The sequence below is a fragment of the Copadichromis virginalis genome, linkage group LG11 (assembly GCF_057382275.1).
Source record: "Copadichromis virginalis isolate Kocher_CV1m ecotype Utaka linkage group LG11, C_Virginalis_male_GT1.1, whole genome shotgun sequence".
Classification (NCBI taxonomy): domain Eukaryota; kingdom Metazoa; phylum Chordata; class Actinopteri; order Cichliformes; family Cichlidae; genus Copadichromis; species Copadichromis virginalis.
This window is the reverse complement of record NC_140628.1, coordinates 5,233,869-5,245,410: the sequence shown is the minus strand read 5'-3', so window position 1 is coordinate 5,245,410 and position 11,542 is coordinate 5,233,869. Positions and strand designations below refer to the sequence as shown.

The window sequence follows — 11,542 nt, the reverse complement described above, 5'->3', positions numbered from 1 at the left end:
TGCTTGCCTATTGTAGATTCACTCTTCCCAGTCTGGTGCAGGTCTACAATACTTTTCCTGGTGTCCTTCGAAAGCTCTTTGGTCTTGGCCATGGCGGAGTTTGGAGTCTGACTGTTTGAGGCTGTGGACAGGTGTGTTTTATACAGATGATGAGTTCAAACAGGTGCCATTCATACAGGTAACGAGTGGGGGACAGAAAAGCTTCTTACAGAAGACGTTACAGGTCTGTGAGAGCCAGAGATTTTCCTTGTTTGAGGTGACCAAATTTTTTTTTCACATTCTGTCTCTCACAGTTGAAGTGTACCTCTGGTGCAAATTACTGACCTCTGTCATCATTTTAAGTGGGGGAACTTGCACAATCGGTGGCTGACTAAATACTTTTTTGCCCCACTGTATGCTTATGGTTACAGTATTTTTTTCTAATAAAAAAATGAAAATTACTGAGTGTAACTTTAAAACAGTAATAAGATACCAAATCGCATACATACATACTATTTCACATGCTGCACATATGATATTTTCTCTTAGTACATTTCCAAAATCACTGCAGAGGTCTGATACCCCAAAGGTTGAGGCAGCCATGAATCACATCTTATTACCTAGTCATGGCCATTATCACACCAGGTGTTGTTTTGGACTGAACTTTAGGTGAACTCCATCTCAATGCTTTTTTTTCTATCAAATTGGAACCTGTGCAGAGGCATAGGAAGCGGGCACTTAGATCATCTACACCTACAGATCTCTGTCTGGGGCTGGAGTTAGCTCATCTGGCAAATGCAATTGCTTCTTCACATTTTTCCATTTGCCGTTTTCTGCTGTATGACACGATCCATACTGAGACATCCGCAAAGTTAAACAAAAGAACCACGACATTCACACATATCAAACTGTCCTTGTTAGGAACCTGATAAAGTAGATTTGGAGTCATGGAAAGCCTTCAGGGAGACTTCTCTTTCTTGATCAGATATGTCATGTAGGTCCTGCTTTTTTGTTGCCTTTACTGTGGAAGAGTGGTTCACCACTCTAAAAGATTCTGGCAGTGTGCATATCAGGCTTTGAATCAACTAATCTGGATGAACCAAAGAAGACAATTGCTTGATGGGAAGGAACGAAACCACCCCTACTGTCTGATTTGAAACCACAACTAGGACAGGTCTGGTATATCTCCACAGCAGTCACAAGAGCTGGCTGGATTTACTTAGGATGGGTCAATAGAACAGGTGAAAATTTCAATTGTTGTTGTTTTTCTCCTAAGCTGCTTTAAGAAAAAATATTTTAAACTCTCACTTTTAAAATGTATGACCTGATCTTCAGATTTCTTTTGGTCTCTGTAGATAATTTCTCTGTTCTGTAGCGGTTACCAATTATCTGCATATAAATGAATGCAAGAACCCATCAATGATATTCACTTCATCTGTGCTGTATATGTTTAAAACTGTAATGAAAACTGTAATTCATATACAACTCTTTTAGATTTTCAATTGCTGAAGATTTCAGAACATATAGCTATTGTATAGGTACATAATACAGGGTATTAACCGACACAGTAGGTCTCAACTACAAATCCCACAGTTCTTTGCCAAGACTTAACCAGATCATATGACCAGGGAGCCGAAGCAGGTGGTTGGATCATATGATGTTGTCAGGCGAAGCTGAGGAAGAGCAGGATCTCTGAATCACTGAATCACAGCCCACATCAATCCCTACATTCAAAGGTAAAACTGGAGGAATCCCTCCTTTTCACCCTGCGTTTTTCAGCCTGTAGTGACTGTTTTAATGCTCCAGCCTCACACCGAGGCAGGAGGAAGAGGGGAGGAGATTAGTAGGGAGGAGAGTAGAAACAAAGATGAGGGGGATGGGAGGCCATCAGAGATGCCTTTTCGTTGCTTTCTGCAGACAACAAGAGAGCAGATGTTTGTTGAAATCTTTCTGCTGTAAACATATTGTGCCTGTAGGCTAAGTGAGGAGCGTGTGCTTGTAACGTTGTATGGATGCCATATTCTTTGAGATGTTCAGAGAAAGGATGGATGTGTGATAGTTATACTCACTTTCTCTTTTAAGAGCTCTCTCTGATAAAAGCTATCTGTTGTGTCTGTGATCATGTCATCCCTGGATAGTTCCTGTTTCCTGCTCTTATTTTTATTATTCTTGCGAAAGTAGGTTTGGGAATTAACCGGTTGCTTTTTGGACAGTGTTTTAGCATTCAATTTCGTATCATTTAACAATGTTAAGGAGCCAGACAGCCCCTTTAATGGGCCTGTTTTTCAGGCTGGAACATGTTTTTATATTGTGTTTATACTTTAGACTTAAATATGAAAACACTGAAGGGCAGGCGCCCTGGAGATAGGTCACTTTGCTCAGTTTGCCATAGCAATTTAGCATGTCACATGTGTTTATGGGAGTAGATTAACTTTAGGTTTATGTTGCAAATAGATATATCTATCTTCTTCTTAAGTGTTTGATCTTTTAGGGTGGTATGACATGCCCAATATGAAGCTACACTCTATATCTGGCTAGCTTAGCTTAGCATGTAGACACACATAAAGAGTTAGAAACAGCAGATACTTACACCTAAATGACAGAAATGGCTAATAGCTTTAGCAAATTTACTGGGCGAGCATCTCCTGGCTGGAATTTCACAACAGCATAATAAAAAGCCTGTTATTAAGAGGAATTTTGAATCTCTCTAAGAATCCATTAAAAATGGCAAAACCTGCTGGCACCATGGGACTTACATGCTGACAGCTGTGTGTGTAGTACACATGATGCCAGCTAAAGTATCATGTAGTACATTTGCTAACTCTTTCCTAGCAAAAGAGCAAAGACACATTAATCCAGCTAGTAATTTGAAATACTGTAGATGATAAAAGTCTCATATGTGTATCCCCCAAAAAAAGGAGATATTGAACATAAAGACTATTAGAGATCATTTTCTTGTCTTTTCACCATATGAATAGAATAGAATAGCCTTTATTGTCATTGTACAGAGTACAATGAAATTGGACTCCCTCGGTGCAAGATTCAATAATAAATATAAATGTAAAATATAAAAAGTACAATAAAACAATCGCAAGTACTCAAACAATAGTAAGTACGATATATACAGGATAGCAGCATTAATATAATAACAGTATGAATAGCAGCATAATATAATGGCAGTGACGGTATGTTATAGCTAAGCAGGTTCAATTGTTTTTGTGCTTATTTACTGCGGTGATAGCTCTGGGAAAGAAGCTATCCCTGAATCTGTTTGTCCTGGTTTTATGTGACCTGTACCGTTGGCCTGACGGTAATAGTTCAAACAGTTGGTTGCTGGGGTGAGAGTAGTCCTTGATGATATTGCCAGCTCTGCTGAGGTACCGGGAGTTTGCAGTGACCTCCAGGCTGGGCAGAGAGCAGCCAGTGATCTTCTGGGCTGTGTTGATGCCCCTCTGCAGTACTTTCCTGTCTGCAGCTGAGCACCCTGCATACCATGATGTTATGCCGTACGTTAGGATGCTCTCTATGGTGGCTCTGTAAAATGTCACCAGCAGCCTCTCCTATATGGTAGGCTATATGGTAGGTCTAGATCATAGTTGTGTTATGGGTTCAGTGCTCTTATCATGGAGTTATATTTTGAGAAACTGACTTTCAGTTTTCTTTTTAGAGTTGCTGCTGTATAAGCTGCTGTAGAGCATGCATGGTCTAAAAAAAAAAAGTAGCTGAGAAAACAATCTGCCCTCAAGGTTCTGGAACTTTTAATTATGTCACATAAGCCTTTGAGAATATGACAACGATGCACCACTGAACAATTGACATCCTGCTACACATCGTTGGGCTGACTCAGTCTCATCTACTGTCATCTACTCTCCCGTTTCTTCCTGTATTTTAATCTGTCTGCTATTTTTTAATGAAGTGATGAAGATGAAGAAAACTTGTTTTGGGATTTAGGCCCCTGTGTGGATTTCTGTTGTTCTTCCAATGGCTTGACAACACTTTTGGTAGTTAATGCATCAAAACAAATTATTACATTTAGTCTTTCTCTGAGTTGCTCGTGGAGGTGGAAGTATTTCAGTAAACTGAATGAGTTACCTATCCTGTCTCTCTTGAGTAAGTGAAAATAAACATAGATTATGCAGTTCCCTTTAGGGTTTATGCATTGTAATGGTTCTTGTTTTGGATTTTCGGTCTGAAACATTGCAGTTTAGTCCAGTCTCAGTCTCAGTGCTTTTCCAGCCTCATATCTAAAAGCAGTAGGTAGCAGTTTTCAGCTCTGATAAAACCTACTGTGCACCACCTGTCCAGCACCAAACACAAATTTGACACAGCTAGAGTCAAATGCAAAATGTGTGAAAAAAAACAGTCAGAAAAGACTGTGGTGTCCTCCACCTGTAAAACCATTCTTGTTTTGGGTGTTGTCTCATTGTTGCCCCTGTATTGAATCTGTTGTTAATTTAATCAAAGCAGCTTAAACTGGTAACACCCCCTCTGCTACTGAAGTGAGCAGACTGATATTTCTGAAGTTGAATTTACTTTTTTGTTTGTGTTCCTTCTGTAGTTCTTTACCCATAAAGTCCGAAAGTCTCAGTTTAGTTTTCTGATTACTTTTAGGATATAACTGGTTAGTTCTGTTTGTGTCCATTTACCCTTAACCCCCGATCCCCACCCCCCACCTTTTTCCTGTTCCATGACTGACTTGTTGTGTCATTGACTTACTTGTGTATCTCCTCGCCCTATGTTCCCTGTGCTTTTTGTATTTGCATTCCTAGTGATTTTTGGTATTTGGATTGCCTTGCATTGTTCTTTGATGATTTTGGATTTCTGGACAACATTTATCTCTGAACTATCAATATCAAAAGCTCATTTTAAGTTTCATGCCTGTCTCCTGTTCAAATTAATCTACTGTAAAATTCGGGCAGTGTAATATCATAATACAAGTAACTAAAGGTCAAGGTCACTATACTAGTTTGGAAGAATACTCTACTAGTCTAGAACAAATGTTCTGTTGGACTCAATAATTATGTGAGCTTGAGTTGAATTATATGCAAAATAAGCAAGGGGGTTAAAAATACCCAATGACTGCAGTAACTATCGCAATTCCTGTCAAAATGAATACAGTATATTGACTCATCTGATGTAAAGGATGAAATCTGAACTAAAACACACCCAGAAATTCAGCTGTGTCAGCATGACATGACAGCTTAAATCTCCATTTCATTTGTAATGTTTACATATGGCTCCTATTCAGAACTGCCATCTGCTGTGGTATCTGCACAAATACATGATCATGCCTTGACATAACAGTTACAGCCCCAGTGCGTAAATAATTAGCTGTTGTTTGTCATTGCGAGATTATCCCAACAGTGAAAGGGTAGATCTATTGTCCACTGGCTATCATGCAGGTAACAGTAAACAACTGTTTATTTATATTTTCCTCCATATTTACTGACAAGTTCTGCCAAAAAAAACAAACAAAAAAATGGACAGAATGGTTTGCTGACTAAAATCTGATGTATTTCTAAACAGAAAATCACTCTCTCTCCCCCACCAGCCTGAGCATTGGGTTATTCTGTGTTTTTTAATACATTTTTAATAGGTTTTAGGAAACAGCCTGTAACCATAGACTGTATATAAAACAAGGATCTAGTGACCCTGACATCAGCTTTTGGTTTTGTAATGTGCCGAAAAGACTGTTTGAATCAAAAGTTGGAGTACTAGTTATCAGCTAATGCTAGATAACTAGATTAAGAGTTTGCATCCAGTCTATGGGTACAATACAGAGACGACCATACCTGCTAGCCACAGACCTTTAAACATAACATTTTTACTTACCAAAACTCAAAAACTCAAGTAAACCCTGCTTGGAACATTTGTACCACATCATATTTTTCAGATATATGCACATTTTTCACATTTCTTTCATCTAAGAAATATTGTAAAATACAAAAAACAAACAAACCTCTACACCTTGGACCTTTTAGTACATTTTCATTTTCTCCCATGCAGTATTGTAACTCACTTTTCATGATTACCACTCAAGCCTCCTTGCACCTGAACTGGTTCAGAATGCAACAGTTATAATGTTTTAGCAAAAACTAGCAAGCAATAACCTATCCCCCTTGCTTATGGTACCCTTCACTGGGTTTCAGTGAAATTCAGAATTTACTTTGCAGTTTTATTAATCCCATAGCAAGCATTTCATGAGAGGCAGGAATGGTATTTCAGCAGTCTAATCCTTCTAATCACCTGACCACGGCCGTTTAACTGTAAGACACATTTTAATTCCAGAGGCGATCACACTTTTGAGGTTGTAGCTCCTAAACAGGTCATCACTTCATTCACTTTAATTAACTGCTAGAAAGTTGTTCTTATAGATTTACTTAAACATTTTTCTGTGGTTCACATTGTTGCTTGTATGTCAGTATGTATGTTTGAATGTATATAACAACATGTGCACATATATATGTACTGTATGTTGGATAAGGGATGAGTGCATTTCTTAAATGTCTTAATGTTCTTAGAGAATTCAGTGGCCTAAGACCTGCCTATATGGTCATGATATTGTGTGTTTTTTGACTCAAGAAGTGACAATAAGCTTAAATAAAATTCTGTCATCACAAGCTCTGGTACTTTAGGTATCTGATGAAAATCCCACTCTCTCACATCCATCTGGGAAAACATGGCACTCTGATGCTGGCAATGCTTCAGGTTGGGTGGAAGTTATGTGGGAGGAGATTGTGCAGGCTATGCTTGCTACGATCATAATCCAGGTCTGGATAAGTGATGCAAAACTAAGAGCTGAATTAAGTAACGAGATGTATGTGGTAGAGCCTTTAAGACTTGTAAGATCCAGGTAGGATGTACTACAGATCAGACTGTTACTGCATATCCCAACACCCACAGTGCAATCTGTTTCTGGACCACCTCATCACTGCTGAACAGGAGTATGCTTTCAGTCCCCAGTCCTCAGTTACAGCAATATTCTAACCGTGTCATGTGTCCATAACAATTTGTCCCTTGCATTTTTTTCACAACAGTCATCCAGGTTTTATCCCCAGGGGGTCAGTTAATATTACTGGTACTATTTCACTTACACACAAGGATTAGTCTTTATTTGTTTCTTGTACTAAAGTAGTTTTTAGTGACTAAAATTATCTAGCAAGTAAAGGCAAGATTGAAAAGGAAGTGAAGAAAAGCCAAACAACAAGGTTCCAGCAAGATACAAACTAGTTTGTCTAAACTGCAACCAACACCTAATCTAGACTTTCTGGGTCTCTAAAAGGGTATTGGCTGGTGCATCACCCAAGTGTGACACCATAGGTGTAGTGGATAGATACAGAGGTGGTATCTCATAAATCAGCATTAAGAATGTCTGGTGTCTCTGTGATACAGATTATACCATGATAGTGTATTTCCACTGATACAACATGACAGCAGTCAATTTTCCACTGCAACATGGAGCATTTTTACTCAACATCAATTTTACAAGGAAATTACCAAAAAGGTTTTTGAATTGTGAAACTGAAAGAACATTTTTTGAGCTTACTGCAGCATAAGCTTATTTTGGACACACTGTACTTTTGTTAGTTATATAACCACAATCCCCAAAATGATGCTCTATAAAATGTAAATAAAAAATGATTCACAAATTTCACACACCCACATTTGTTTCACATTAGAACATAAAAGATGTATCACCTGTTTAAACTGAGACATTTTACTAGATGATAAAAAAAAAATACAAATTTATTTTAAATTTGATGTCAGCAACATGTCTCAAAAAAGTTGGGTGGGGAAACAAAATGCTGGAAAATTAAAACAGCTCAACAAATATTGTATAAGTTATTAGGTTACCTGGCAACAGGTGAATAGCATGGTTGGTTATAAAAACTACATCTTAGAGAGGCAGAATTTTTAAAAAGTAAGTAAAGGCAGAGGTTCTAAAAAAAGTACATGATAGCATCAAAACAATACAGAGAATATGGAGAAATGGCCAATATTGACAGCCCCTGATCTTCAGTACTGCATTTTAAAAAAAGGCATGTCAGAAAGGATTCTGTCAACGAAAAAATTGCATAGGGTCAGGAACACCTGCAGAAATCTTGGTCATAGTTCACCATGCTATGCACAAATGCTTAACATTTAAGCTCTTTAAGGAATGAAGAAGCCATATGCAAACATGACCTGGAAATGCCACCATTGCCTCTGGGCCAAAGCTCATTTAAAACAGACTAAGGCAATGTGGAAAACTGTTGCGGGGTCACTTAAATCGAAATTTGAAATTCTATTTGGAAAACATGGGCGCCACATATTCTGGACTAAAGAGAAGAGGATATTTAATCATCACTTTTATCATCGTGCACCTCTGGTGATTTGGGGATACATCAGTGCCCATGGAACTGGCAGCTTGTACATGCGGAAAGGCACCAGCTGTACTGAAAGTTATACACCAGTTTTAGAGCAGCATATACTCACATTCAAATTGGGGAAGCTCATTGCTTATTTCAGCAGGAATGCTGAACCACACACTGCGTCTATTACAACAAAATGGCTTCATAGTACACACAATAGAAAGTTAATAATGTATTGAAAAATGTGACAAAGAACAGTCACGAGTGTTGAACTGCTGTATTTCTGTAGCAAAATTCTATTTCCAGTTCCCAGAAATTACAGACTGCTCTTAAAAGAAGAGGGGATGACACTGTCCTAAACATGGTACTGTTCCAACTGTTTTGCAATGTGTTGCTGCCATCAAATTCAAATTAATTTAATATTTTTCTTAAAATGCAACTTTCTCTCACATTAAATTTTTATGTTTTCTGTTGGGAATAAAATATTAGTTTTTTTAGTCCACTCAGACTTGCATGTTTCTTATGTACAACACTGTAAAGTTTAATTATAGCCAACAGGATGTAATCTCACCTTTACCCTTGTTGTAACACGGTGCATCATATTGGTATGCAAACATTTTCTTTCTGCGACTCAGAGAATGAGCATTGTAGCTCACCTAATAATGTAAGTAGCTGACTTGAATGCTAAATGGCAACAGAGACCCCTTGCTAAGGACAGGGTAGAAAAGGAAAGGAGGCCTTTTCTGGATTTAATTTGTGGATTCAGGGAGACAAGAGGCCCTGCCCTCAGAGATAACAAGGCCGGGCTCTGTGATGTGTGAATAATGGCTGGACAGAGGTTTAGAAATCATTAGAATAATCAGTCCTGATGTGGATGGAGATGGACCAATACAAGGGATGCCTAGTGATGGCTGATGTACTAATTAAAATGCTGCTGGTGCACTGTTCTCGTTTTCCACAACGCAGACATACTCTGTACCAACCTCTGCCTGGGAGTTTTGTTTTAATATGCTCCTGCTCATTGTTCCATCCTGATTTGCCTATTAAATTTTATTCATTCATTCATTCATTCATTAGAATGACATGTTTTTTCTTGTTCTCCGTTGTAGCGGAGCGCTGCTGGAGAGTTTTGATTGAGCAGCATTTTACCTTTTCTTTCAGTCGTACAGTTAATCTTTCAGCAGCATTTAAGCTGTAAGTCATTGCTGCTGTTGAGTATTCAGCATTTTTGAGGTTTTATTGCAGTCGGCTACTCATCTTGCTGTCTGCCAGATTGGAAACTCCATTGATCGTATCAGATTTGTTAAGTAATTGATTGTTACTGGTTATTAACCTTCCAGAACTTTGGACCCACTTGCCAGCCACTGAGAACAGCCTGTAATCAGTCACAACTGGCAGCCGCTAATGAAATTAGTTCCTGGTTCTGCCTCACAACTTTGTTTGTTCCACAAAGTATTGGCAAGGGCATAGAGATGCCATGGTTTACTCTCCCCAGAGAATGAAGTGATAGAACAACAGAATGCAGATAATGAGCTGCTGCGTCATTGTTGTCACTTTGTAATTACTCATGTGTCTGACCAAAATATAGAGAACATTAAAAGTTATACTTTTTTAACTGCCATCGACAGAGAGGATGAAGACATGGACATGATCACTGCACAAAAAACCAGCTTTACAGGCCATTATGGGCCATTCAGCATCCATCCATGCACCCAACTAACTTGCCTAGATTTGGCATTTTGTAATTCTATCATTGATAAAACAATGTCTTAAAACTTCAATACTTTAGAACAAGCGATAACTGTAAATATTGAAATCGTGGCCCTTGCCCTTTCTCGAATTGCACATTATACCTTACGTGTAAAGCTTCTCTTTGACCTGGGAGCTTGAAGGGTGAGCTTTCATGTTTGCTTCAGCATGCAACAGTTCCTGGAATTTGTCTGTACGTATTTATATAGTTAAAGCCAAGAAATCACTAGTGACCAAGGAATGTATGAAGTACATTCCAGGGGCCAGAAACAATTAAACTAGGTGTCTTATATGCATTTATGTGTAAATGTGTTAGTGAAGCCTCTTTAATCCTCTAAAGCCTGACCTGTCGCTGGCATCAGACATTTTTCAATGGGGCGATCGTGGCTCAAGAGTTGGCAGTTTGTCTTGTAATTGGAAGGTTGCCGGTTCGAGCCCCGGCTCCGACAGTCTCGGTTGTTGTGTCCTTGGGCAAGACACTTCACCCGTTGCCTACTGGTGGTGGTCAGAGGGCCCGGTGGCGCCAGTGTCCGGCAGCCTCACCTCTGTCAGTGCGCCCCAGGGCAGCTGTTACTCCCGTAACTCCTGAACCATTTCTTCACTTGGAAAGAATTCCAACTTCTGAAAGCACTGAACTGTGCTTTCAGTGATATTAGGGTTATTATGGTAATCCCAGACACAAGAGAGAGTGACTGAGCATGATGGAGGTCTCCTCGCTGCATATGACCCTGATACTGTGGCTTCTCTGAAAAACAAAGCCTTAAATCAAAAGTGCTTAACTCCCTGGTATAACTCAAAAACATACACCTTAAAGGAAATAACCCACAAACCTAAGGGGAAATTTTTACCTAAATAAAAATTTTACTATTAGTGGAAAAAAAAATTCATAACCCTCCCACAGAGTCATCATTTTTAAAGCTACTTTCAGTACCGATATTTATTTAGTCTCTAAAATAAACCGGATAGGGAACATCTTTTGGAAGAATTGTGTTGGACAATGGTGATTATTTTTCTGCTGGCATGTTGAATTTATCAGCTATCTGTACTTTTTTACCTCTTAACACCCACTATTTCAGCAACAACTAGTTTGTGTAGCGCTACAATGTTAATAATGACACAAGAAAAATAATTTTGAAATCTGTTCTGTCCTTTCCTTTTTATCAAAACATACCAAACACAACAACGAAGAAGACCGTTCGTTTAAAGCTTGCATTGTTAGCTTACTGTCAATTGATTATCAGCCTAAAAACTGGTTTCCGTAGCTGTTTTTGTAATTCTCATTTCAAAGCTCTTCTTTAAGTGCAATTTCCACCATTATGCTCACCTGTCTGTGTATTTCATCTGCTGTATTCTCCAGAACCAATTTCATTGCAATAATTGCAATAATAGATCATGTTTGCTTTCAACATTTTCCACAGATTAGTCTGAGCTTATCAGTAGGCAAAGCAGGCCCATTGTTTCCA

At 38.7% G+C, this 11,542-nt stretch overlaps 1 protein-coding gene across 4 annotated transcripts in view; it reads left to right on the top strand.

Moving 5' to 3' along the window:
- Positions 1 to 1,620: 1,620 nt before the first annotated feature.
- The window catches only part of tsnare1 (T-SNARE Domain Containing 1), a 274,342-nt gene continuing 264,420 nt past the window's right edge, over positions 1,621 to 11,542 (top strand). For all 4 annotated transcript variants that reach the window (XM_085472891.1, XM_085472888.1, XM_085472889.1 and 1 more), the window contains exon 1: positions 1,621 to 1,715. The gene's annotated coding sequence lies outside the window, so the exon portion shown is untranslated. The remainder of the gene's footprint in view (positions 1,716 to 11,542) is intronic.